This window comes from Tripterygium wilfordii, chromosome 8 (genome assembly GCF_013401445.1).
Source record: "Tripterygium wilfordii isolate XIE 37 chromosome 8, ASM1340144v1, whole genome shotgun sequence".
Lineage (NCBI taxonomy): Eukaryota > Viridiplantae > Streptophyta > Magnoliopsida > Celastrales > Celastraceae > Tripterygium > Tripterygium wilfordii.
This window is the reverse complement of record NC_052239.1, coordinates 8,631,463-8,640,598: the sequence shown is the minus strand read 5'-3', so window position 1 is coordinate 8,640,598 and position 9,136 is coordinate 8,631,463. Positions and strand designations below refer to the sequence as shown.

Here is a 9,136-nt window from a genome sequence, read left to right as displayed (position 1 = left end):
GCATTCAGACGTCAAATCTCCACATTCACACAAGCTGATGGTGAACCATTCCATGAGGCGTGGGAATGTCATAAATTGCTTTTACTTCAATGCCTGCATCATGGTTATACTTTGGAGTTACAAATGCAATTTTTGTATGATGGACTAACCCAAACATGTCAATCTATTGCTGATAATGTTGCAGGTGGTGCAATGTTCAAAAAGGCTCCTCAAGAAACTTATGACATTTATGAGATGCTTGGATCCAATTCACAACAAAGAGATGCTCGAAGCAAGAAATATGGTGTGTATGAACTCATCCACAGTGATAACATGGCAAGGCAAATTGGAGAACTAAATAAGAAGATCGACGCCATGTTAGGCACCCATGCCAATTCCGTGACTCAAGTCGAGGTATGTGCTTTATGCAACATGTTGGTCATTCCACTCATGCATGTCCTTCTAGCAACGAATACCCTAATTTTGTTCAACAAGCAAACATGATGAATGCTTACAATCCGAGATCTAAAAATAATCCTTATTCCAATACTTATAATGAAGGTTGGAAGAATCATCCTAATTTTTCTTGGAATAATACTCAGAATCAACTTAACCCTTATGTTCAACCAAAGACCTCTTCTTTGGAAGAATCGATTAAGTTGTTTGTCCAGGAAAGTGGGGCAAGGATGGATAGGCATGATACAATGATGGCTACCCAAGAAGCAAAGCTAAATCAAACTTTGGCATCCATGGGAAAGCTTGAGGTCCAAGTTGGTCAACTTGCGGATGCTATAAAATTCAAAGAGCTTGGAAAACTTCCAAGCCAACCAGAGTAAGCTAAAGCAATCACAGTACTTCGAATTGGTAAGGTCATTGATAACCAAATTAATTATGAAGTTACTGATAATTTTACTTTGAATGCAGGTCAAAGACGAGACCCAGTTGAGCCTCAACATCTCACAACCAACAACCATGCCGAGAAGATTCAGAAGCCTGAATCAATTCAGTCCTTAGAAAAATAGCCCAATTCTGAGTCATATTCACTTCATAAATCTCCAAATCCTTACATCCCTCCTATTCCTTTTTTGGGCCGCTTAAAGCAAAGCAAATTGGATAAGTCCTTTTCTTAAATTTATGATACATTATCTAAAATCAATATTAACTTACCTTTCCTTGATGTGATCAAAAATATGTCGACATACGCAAAATTCTTCAAGGAGTTGAACACTCACAAACACAAGTATGGGCCTCATGAAAAGATAATGGTCTCAGAGAATGTGAGTGTTGCACTTCAAAGGAAGCTACCTCCCAAACTTAAGGATCCTGGAAGTTTTTCTATCAACATAACAGTAGGAGACAAGAAGATGGAAAAGGCAATGCTAGATTTGGGAGTGAGTATAAATTTGATGCCATACTCTATATACCTTCAATTAGGTTTGGGGGAGGTGAAGCCGACGACAATGTCTCTACAACTTACGGATCGATCTGTCAAATATCCAAGAGGTATATTAGAGGATATTCAGAATATTCTAGTTCAAGTTGCTAGATTAATTGTGCCTGCTGATTTGTAGTGCTCGATATGGACGATACTCCAATGTATGATCGTGAAATTCCTATCTTACTTGGACGTCCATTCATGGCCACTGTAAATACTTTAATAGATGTGAAACATGGGGTTTTCACCATGATAGTCCTTGATCAGACCGTGCAATTCAAAGTATTTGAATCCTTATCTCATCCCTCGAGTTCTTTGGATTGTTTTACGGTTGATGCATTGGATTCCCTTGTTTTCTCTAGTTTCTTGCAAGAAGAAGCTCAAGATGCATTAGGGGCAGCCTTAACTTTGGGAAAAGAAGACATGCAGATTGATGAAGAAATCATGGAAGTCACAGCTGCCTTAAACAACTTACACCCGTGCCACCTTAACACTCCTATTGTACATGTTGAACTTTCTCGTTCCAAATTGGTCCCTTCTATTGTCTCTCCTCCTACACTTGAGCTAAAAACTTTACCATCCAACCTTAAATATGCCTACATTGGTGAGAATGATACCCTCCCGATAACTATAGCTTCTAACCTTTCACCATTGGAGGAAGAAAAACTAATAAGAGTGTTGAGAGAACACAAAGCGGCCATTGGGTGGACCATTACAGATATGAAGGGAATTAGCCCAGCCATGTGCATGCATAGAATATTAATGGAGGAGAATTTCAAGTCCACACGTGAGGCACGAAGAAGATTGAATCCACACATGAAGGAAGTGGTGCGTGCAGAAGTATTGAAATTACTTGATGTTGGTATTATCTACCCTATCTCTAATAGCAAGTGGGTAAGCCCAGTTCAAGTAGTTCCCAAGAAGTCTGGAATTATGGTAGTCAAGAATGAAGATAACAAGCTTGTGCCAACAAGAATGACCATCGGATGGCGTGTGTGAATGATTATTGAAAGCTTAATGCCGCCACTAGAAAAGATCACTTTCCTTTACCTTTTATTGATCAAATCCGTGAACGCTTAGCTGGTTATTCTTACTATTGCTTTCTTGATGGTTTTTCAAGATCTAATCAAATACCAATCGCACTAGAGGATCAGAAGATGATGACATTTACATGTCCTACCGAAGGATGCCTTTTGGATTATGTAACGTCCCAGTTACTTTTCAAAGATGAATGATGTCAATCTTCTTTGACATGCTTGAAAGGTTTATTGAGGTATTTATGGATGATTTTTCTGTTTTTGGAAATTCATTCGATGATTGCCTTAATAATTTAACCTTAGTTCTTAAAAGATGTAAAGAGACGAACCTCACTCTCAGTTGGGAGAAGAGCCATTTTATGGTAAGGCAAGGTATAGTTTTAGGACATGTGATTTCAAGTAAGGGTATTGAGGTTGATAAGGCAAAGATAGATTTGATTGCAAAATTGTCACCCCCAACTTCTATAAAAGGCGTGCGAAGTTTCTTAGGGCATGCAGGATTTTATCGAAGGTTCATTCAGGATTTCTCTAAAATCACACGCCCTTTGTGTAATCTCTTGGCTAAAGATGTTTTTTGAGTTTAATGATGAATGCCTTATTGCTTTTAATACCTTAAAACGTGAACTCACCTCTGCTCCTATCATTAGAGCACCTGATTGGTCTCTTCCTTTTGAATTAATGTGTGATGCTTCTGACTATGCTATTGGTGCATTGTTAGGACAAAGAGTGAACAAAAGTCCGCATGTAATTTACTATGCCAGCCGCACACTCAATTATGCTCAACTCAATTACTCTACTACGGAAAAAGAGTTGCCTGCGATAGTGTTTGCCTTAGAAAAATTTCAATCTTATCTCATTGGTTCAAAAGTTATTGTTTATTCTGACCATGAAGCTCTTAGGTACTTATTGACTAAGAAGGATGCAAAGCCTCGTCTCATTTGGTGGATCTTTTTGTTGCAAGAATTTGACTTGGAGATTCGAGATAAGAAAGGGAGCGAAAGTGTTGTGGCGGACCGCTTGTCACGCATAACAGATGGGGGCAATCATGCAAACGTGCCTATTGTAGAGTCATTTTCGGATGAACAACTCTTCTCAATATGAGAAGTTGAACCATGGTATGCGGATATTGTCAATTATTTGGCTTGTAGTATTATTCGGAATGAACTAATCTCGCTGGAAAGAAAAAAAATTGTTTGCCACTATTAAGCATTATTTTTGGGACAAGCCTTATTTATTTAAATATTTTTGTGACCAAATCATAAGGCATTGTGTTCTGGAAATTGAGCAAACAAGCATCCTTAAATTCAGCCATGAATTGGCGTGTGGAGGTCACTTTGGTGCAAAGAAAATAGCCCTCAAAGTTTTGTAAGCTGGTTTCTTTTGGCCATCTTTATTTAAAGATGTGTTTAATTTTTGTGTTGAGTGTGATAGGTTCCAACATATAGGAACCATTGGCCATAAGAATATGATGCCTCTCAACAATATCCTTGTGGTTGATCTTTTTGATGTGTGGGGTATAGACTTCATGGGTCCGTTTCCTCCATCCTTTGGGTATAATTATATCCTTGTAGCTGTGGATTATATGTCTAAGTGGGTGGAGGCAATTTCTACCAAGACAAATGATCATAAAATTGTACTCAGTTTCTTGAAGGATATGATCTTTACACGATTTGGGACACCTAGAGCTATCATTAGTGATGGTGGTAGCCACTTTTGCAACAAACCTTTTGAGGCATTATTGAAGAAGTACAATATTACACATAGGGTTGCAACACCCTATCATCCTCAAACTTCTGGCCAAGTAGAGATTAGTAATAGAGAAATCAAGAAGATCTTGGAGAGGACCGTTAATGCTACAAGAAAAGATTGGGCATTGAAATTGAATGATGCATTGTGTATTCATGATAACTCCTCTAGATGGTGAGGTAGAGCCAGAACCTATAAAAGAGGCTCTTTCAGGTCCTAATTCTAGGGAATGGATGAATGCAATGAAAGAAGAAATGGAGCCGATGGAAAACAACCATGTCTGGGATTTGGTTGAACTTCCACCCAATAGAAAACCTATTGGGAATAAGTGAGTTTTCAAAATCAAGCGTGACACTGATGGGAACATAGATTGATATAAGGCTAGATTAGTGGCTAAGGGCTACAATCAAAAGGAGGGAATCAACTATGAAAAAAGTTTTCTCTAGTAGTGAGGATTGCTTTGATTCGCCTTATCCTAGCTATTGTCACACATTTGGATTTGGATTTGGATTTGTACCAAATGGATGTTAAAACAACATTTCTAAATGGAGAACTAGATGAGGAGATCTATATGGATCAGCCTACTGGTTTTAAGGTCAAGGGCCAAGAGCGCAAAGTTTGCAAACTCAAAAGGTCCATCTATGGCCTAAAACAAGCAACTAGGCAATGAAATCTCAAATTTCATAAAGCCATCTTAACGGATGGGATTATATGATGGATGAGGACCATTGTGTTTATGTTAAAACATCCATGAATGGATTGGTCATCTTATCCTTATACGTTGATGACATCTTATTAGCTGGGAATAACAAGGAGTTGATAACAACTACAAAATCATGGTTGGCATCAAACTTTGAGATGAAAGACATGGGTGAAGCAAGTTATGTACTAGGAGTCAAAATCCTAAGGGATCATTGAAAGAGACTTTTGGGTTTATCTCAAGAGACTTACATACAAAAGGTATTGAAACGATTTCATATGAACAATTGTAAACCTATAGATACTCCTTGTGAAAGGAATATCAGCCTTAGTCGAAACATGGGACCCACAACTCAAGAAGAAAAAGATAAAATGTCCAAAATATCATACTCTAGTGCTATTGGGAGTCTGATGTATGCAATGTTGTGTACTCGACCAAATATCAGTTATGTCGTTGGGCTAGTAAGTCGATTCCAATCGAATCACCGGAAAGCAGTCAAAAGGATATTAAGGTACTTAAAAGGAATGATGGACTATGTTCTAGTTTATCGAGGGGAAGATTGGCGATTAGTCGGATACTTTGATGCAGACTGGGGAGGAGATGTAGATGCACTCAAATCGACTTCAGGATATATTTTTTTGCTTAACGGAGGAGCAATCTCGTGGAGTAGCAAAAAGCAATCTTGCATAGCCTTATCTACTATGGAAGCTGAGTATATTTCAAGTTGCTCAACAGTCGAAGAGGCTGTATGGCTTAGAAGGTTCCTTCAGCATTTGTTTGTTGTCAAGACTGCATCTGAACCTGTCACAATATGGTGTGATAGCATGGTTGCACTAGCATATGCTAAAGATCCTAAGTACCATGGAAAGACAAAACATATTCAATTGAAATATCACTATGTCAGAGATATGATTGCAAAGAAAGAGGTGGTCTTGAAACACATCGCTACTAGTCAAATGGTAGCCGATCCATTGACTGAACCTATAACTAGGGATTCTTTTCTTACACATGTTAGATCCCTTGGATTAAGTAGGATGTAATTGCTTGGTAGACCGTTATTTATTCACAAACTCTTGTATCCAATGATTATTTTAATGAATTTGATTATTCAGTTTATCATTACTTGCCTTTGGCATTGTGGGAGCATGCAGAGAAGAGATTGATTTAAAATCAAACACTAGTTAGCTGCTTCAATGGCACTGTAGAGTGTAAAAAATTCAAATTAAATATCGCCTTAATCACAACTAAGACGAGATTCATTTCAAAAGAATCGACATGATAGATTCTCAATCTTTCATGAGCCTAAAAGTAGAGCCAAGTGTAAAAACTCTTTTGACACTAAGGGAAGTGTGCAAAATATGAGATTGCAAGTTTGTCGCCTAGGCAAGGTGAGCAACAAGACTAAGACTTGTATGGTGTTATTATAAGAGTTGACATACACTCTTAAGCTTAGATGAAGCAAGAGCAACTCCGTCATAGCGTGCATTTCATACTGCATGTGTTAGTGACCAATAGAAGAAGAGTGAATTGATCCCTGTTTCCCCATCATGTGAGTTCTAAGGATTTCTTAACATTCAAGAAACCTATTCTGCTAACCCTTTGCATGACTTTTGACTATGTCATGAAAGTTATGAGACAATGATCGCTACTTTAGCTTGTCTCCTATGGACATGACAAGATGCGTCCAAAACGAACAATGCTAGGAAAACGAATTGTTTTCATATCCTAGTGACATGAGGGCTCAAGGAAAAACTGTTATGGATTTACATAAAAGTTACTTGTATTTATTGGCCAGGCAATGATGTCGAAAGGACAAAATTGCAAATACATATAATTTACTGGTTGACAAGCATTAGGACTCTTTTAAGGGATTGAGTTATGCTTGATCAAATGTAACCAATAATGAGTTTGGGGTATGACAAAGTACACAACATTAACACTTTTATAGTAACCTACTTCATTGTGGCCCATTGGGTTTCTACTTTTAAGATACTATATTATGTGTGCTACAGGTTACACGAATTTGAAGAGATGAGCATTTATTTCTCCCTCTCTATTAAAGCCCATAATGGGTGAGTGGGAGTATGTTGGAATGTTGGGATGGGTTCACCCAATGTGAGCTTGAATCGACAATTTACATCGGCCCAATATACAATATATATGGATAAGAGAAATAATCCTATCTAGATAAGAAGTATGGATTAAGGTAGTCCTTTTCTATAAGGACTTGTAAAGACTACTCCAATTCATATAGATATTGGAGACTCAGTTCTAAATAAACTAGAATTCTTCTAAGAGTTCTAGTAGGACTCTCAATCTCTCCACTATAAATAGGGGGTGTAGAGAGATAGAAAAGAACACACCAAAAATTGACTACTCTTATTCTTTTTCTCTTCTCTTACGAATATTCTAATCTTGGTGATACGAAAGCTTACTCTTGCGAATTATTGAGGTATTTGTGCTGTGGATATTTCGGATACAGTCTAGTACCATATCCGCGATCCTATTATACAAGAAGATCAATTCCGCCAGTGGATCTCTTGTTATTCGGTTTTCTCTATTTTTTTTCTTACATTGTGGGCCTATCAAACGGCATTTAAAACTCCTATTGGCATGAGTCCTTATCCACTTGTCTTTGGCAAGGCTTGTCACCTACCAATGGAGTTGGAACATAGAGGTTATTGGACCACCAAGAAACTTTAATTTTGATCTCAAGAAAGCTGGAGATGCAAGAAAACTTCAGTTGAATGAGTTGGAGGAAATTCGGAATGACGCTTATGAGAATACAAAGATTACAAGGAGAGGACTAAGCATTACCATGACAAGGCCATTCAAAGGAAAGAGTTCGTAGTAGGTAAGAAAGTTTTACTTTATAATTCCCGTTTGATTCTCGTTCTCGAGAAATTAAAGTCAAGATGGACTGGCCCTTTTCGAGTACATCAAGTCTTTCCTCATGGAGCAGTTGAGATTGAGAATTTAAGCAATGGATCGATATTCAAGGTAAACGGACAACGACTGGAACCTTATATGGAGGAACATCAAACACAAGACATTGATGTCTTGGAGCTGGCCACCCTTTAATTGTCAATCCTGCATTCCGTCTTGCCTAGACGTTAAATAAAGCGCTTATTGGGAGGCAATCCAATCAGGTCCTTTCATTCCTTTGTCTTGTGTTCTTATTTTTTTTACTTGATTTCATGCTTTCTTTGCTATAGACATGACTCATGAGGACATGTTTTGATTAGGTTTGGGGGTGTGAAGGTCGTTGTCCTCCATGTTCACTATTTTCACTACCAGTTTTCGGTAAGTTACAAGATGATTTTTGAATTGTGATCTGAATGAATGTTATGGGTTTTTCTGTCTATTTTCTGTCCATTGGTATTTTTTGAGATATGCTCCAAAAACTGAACATAGGTCAGATTTTAAAAACTACAGTTTGGAAAGAAATTTTCAAGTTACTATGTGTCGTAACACTTAAGAGTATGTATGAACTTAATTTGGTATTGTTGACACACCGATGAAATTGTTTGGAGAATGCAAATTTATATCTGATCTCGCTAAACTAAGTCTTGTCCCATTTATTCCATTAACATAAAAATAATTTCACATGCACAAAGCACATATTTGTGGGGTATGCTATTTGAGATTAACTGCAAATTTTGTTGGTGTTTAGAGATGAGTTGGATATTGTTGAGCATGATACTTTGGCATATATAAATTGAAATAAAGAAATATGGGTGATATGTGATTCAAAAGAAAATAGAATAACAAGTGTTTATTTCGGGTTCTCGCTACTGAGTAACCGGGCCTCTTGTTTAGTCGACAGTGAGTTTCGCTTAAAAAGGTAGTAAGACTGGAATACATACCTATGTGACTAGCGAAGTTTCGTAGCCTTTTTGACTTGAGTTATTAGGGCAACTACAATGATACATTTTTGATGGGCCAACAAAAATGTTAGTCGGGTCCCACCTTTATTACATAAAAAGTCAAGCCCAACACTTTACCATTGCAAGTGCCCTTAGACCCTTAAGGATGTCTCTACACCTAATGTCCCTAGCTAACTAGATTGGGAGTCATTGGTTGAAAGCTTGTTACATGAGTCAATTAGAAAGCTTAATGACACCAAGCATTCCACATGTTACATAGAGAAAAAAATGATGAAAGCATGGAGCCCATAGTAAAATTTAAAAGAAAGTAAATATATGCCTTGGTTTCATTATTTGATAATTCTGATAAATC

The 9,136-nt window shown here is 37.5% G+C and overlaps 1 non-coding gene across 1 annotated transcript; it reads right to left on the bottom strand.

Moving 5' to 3' along the window:
• LOC120004714 lies at positions 1–107 on the bottom strand. The gene has a single exon (XR_005469623.1). It is a non-coding gene; the product is annotated as a small nucleolar RNA R71 (small nucleolar RNA).
• Between the last annotated feature and the right edge of the window lie 9,029 nt (positions 108–9,136).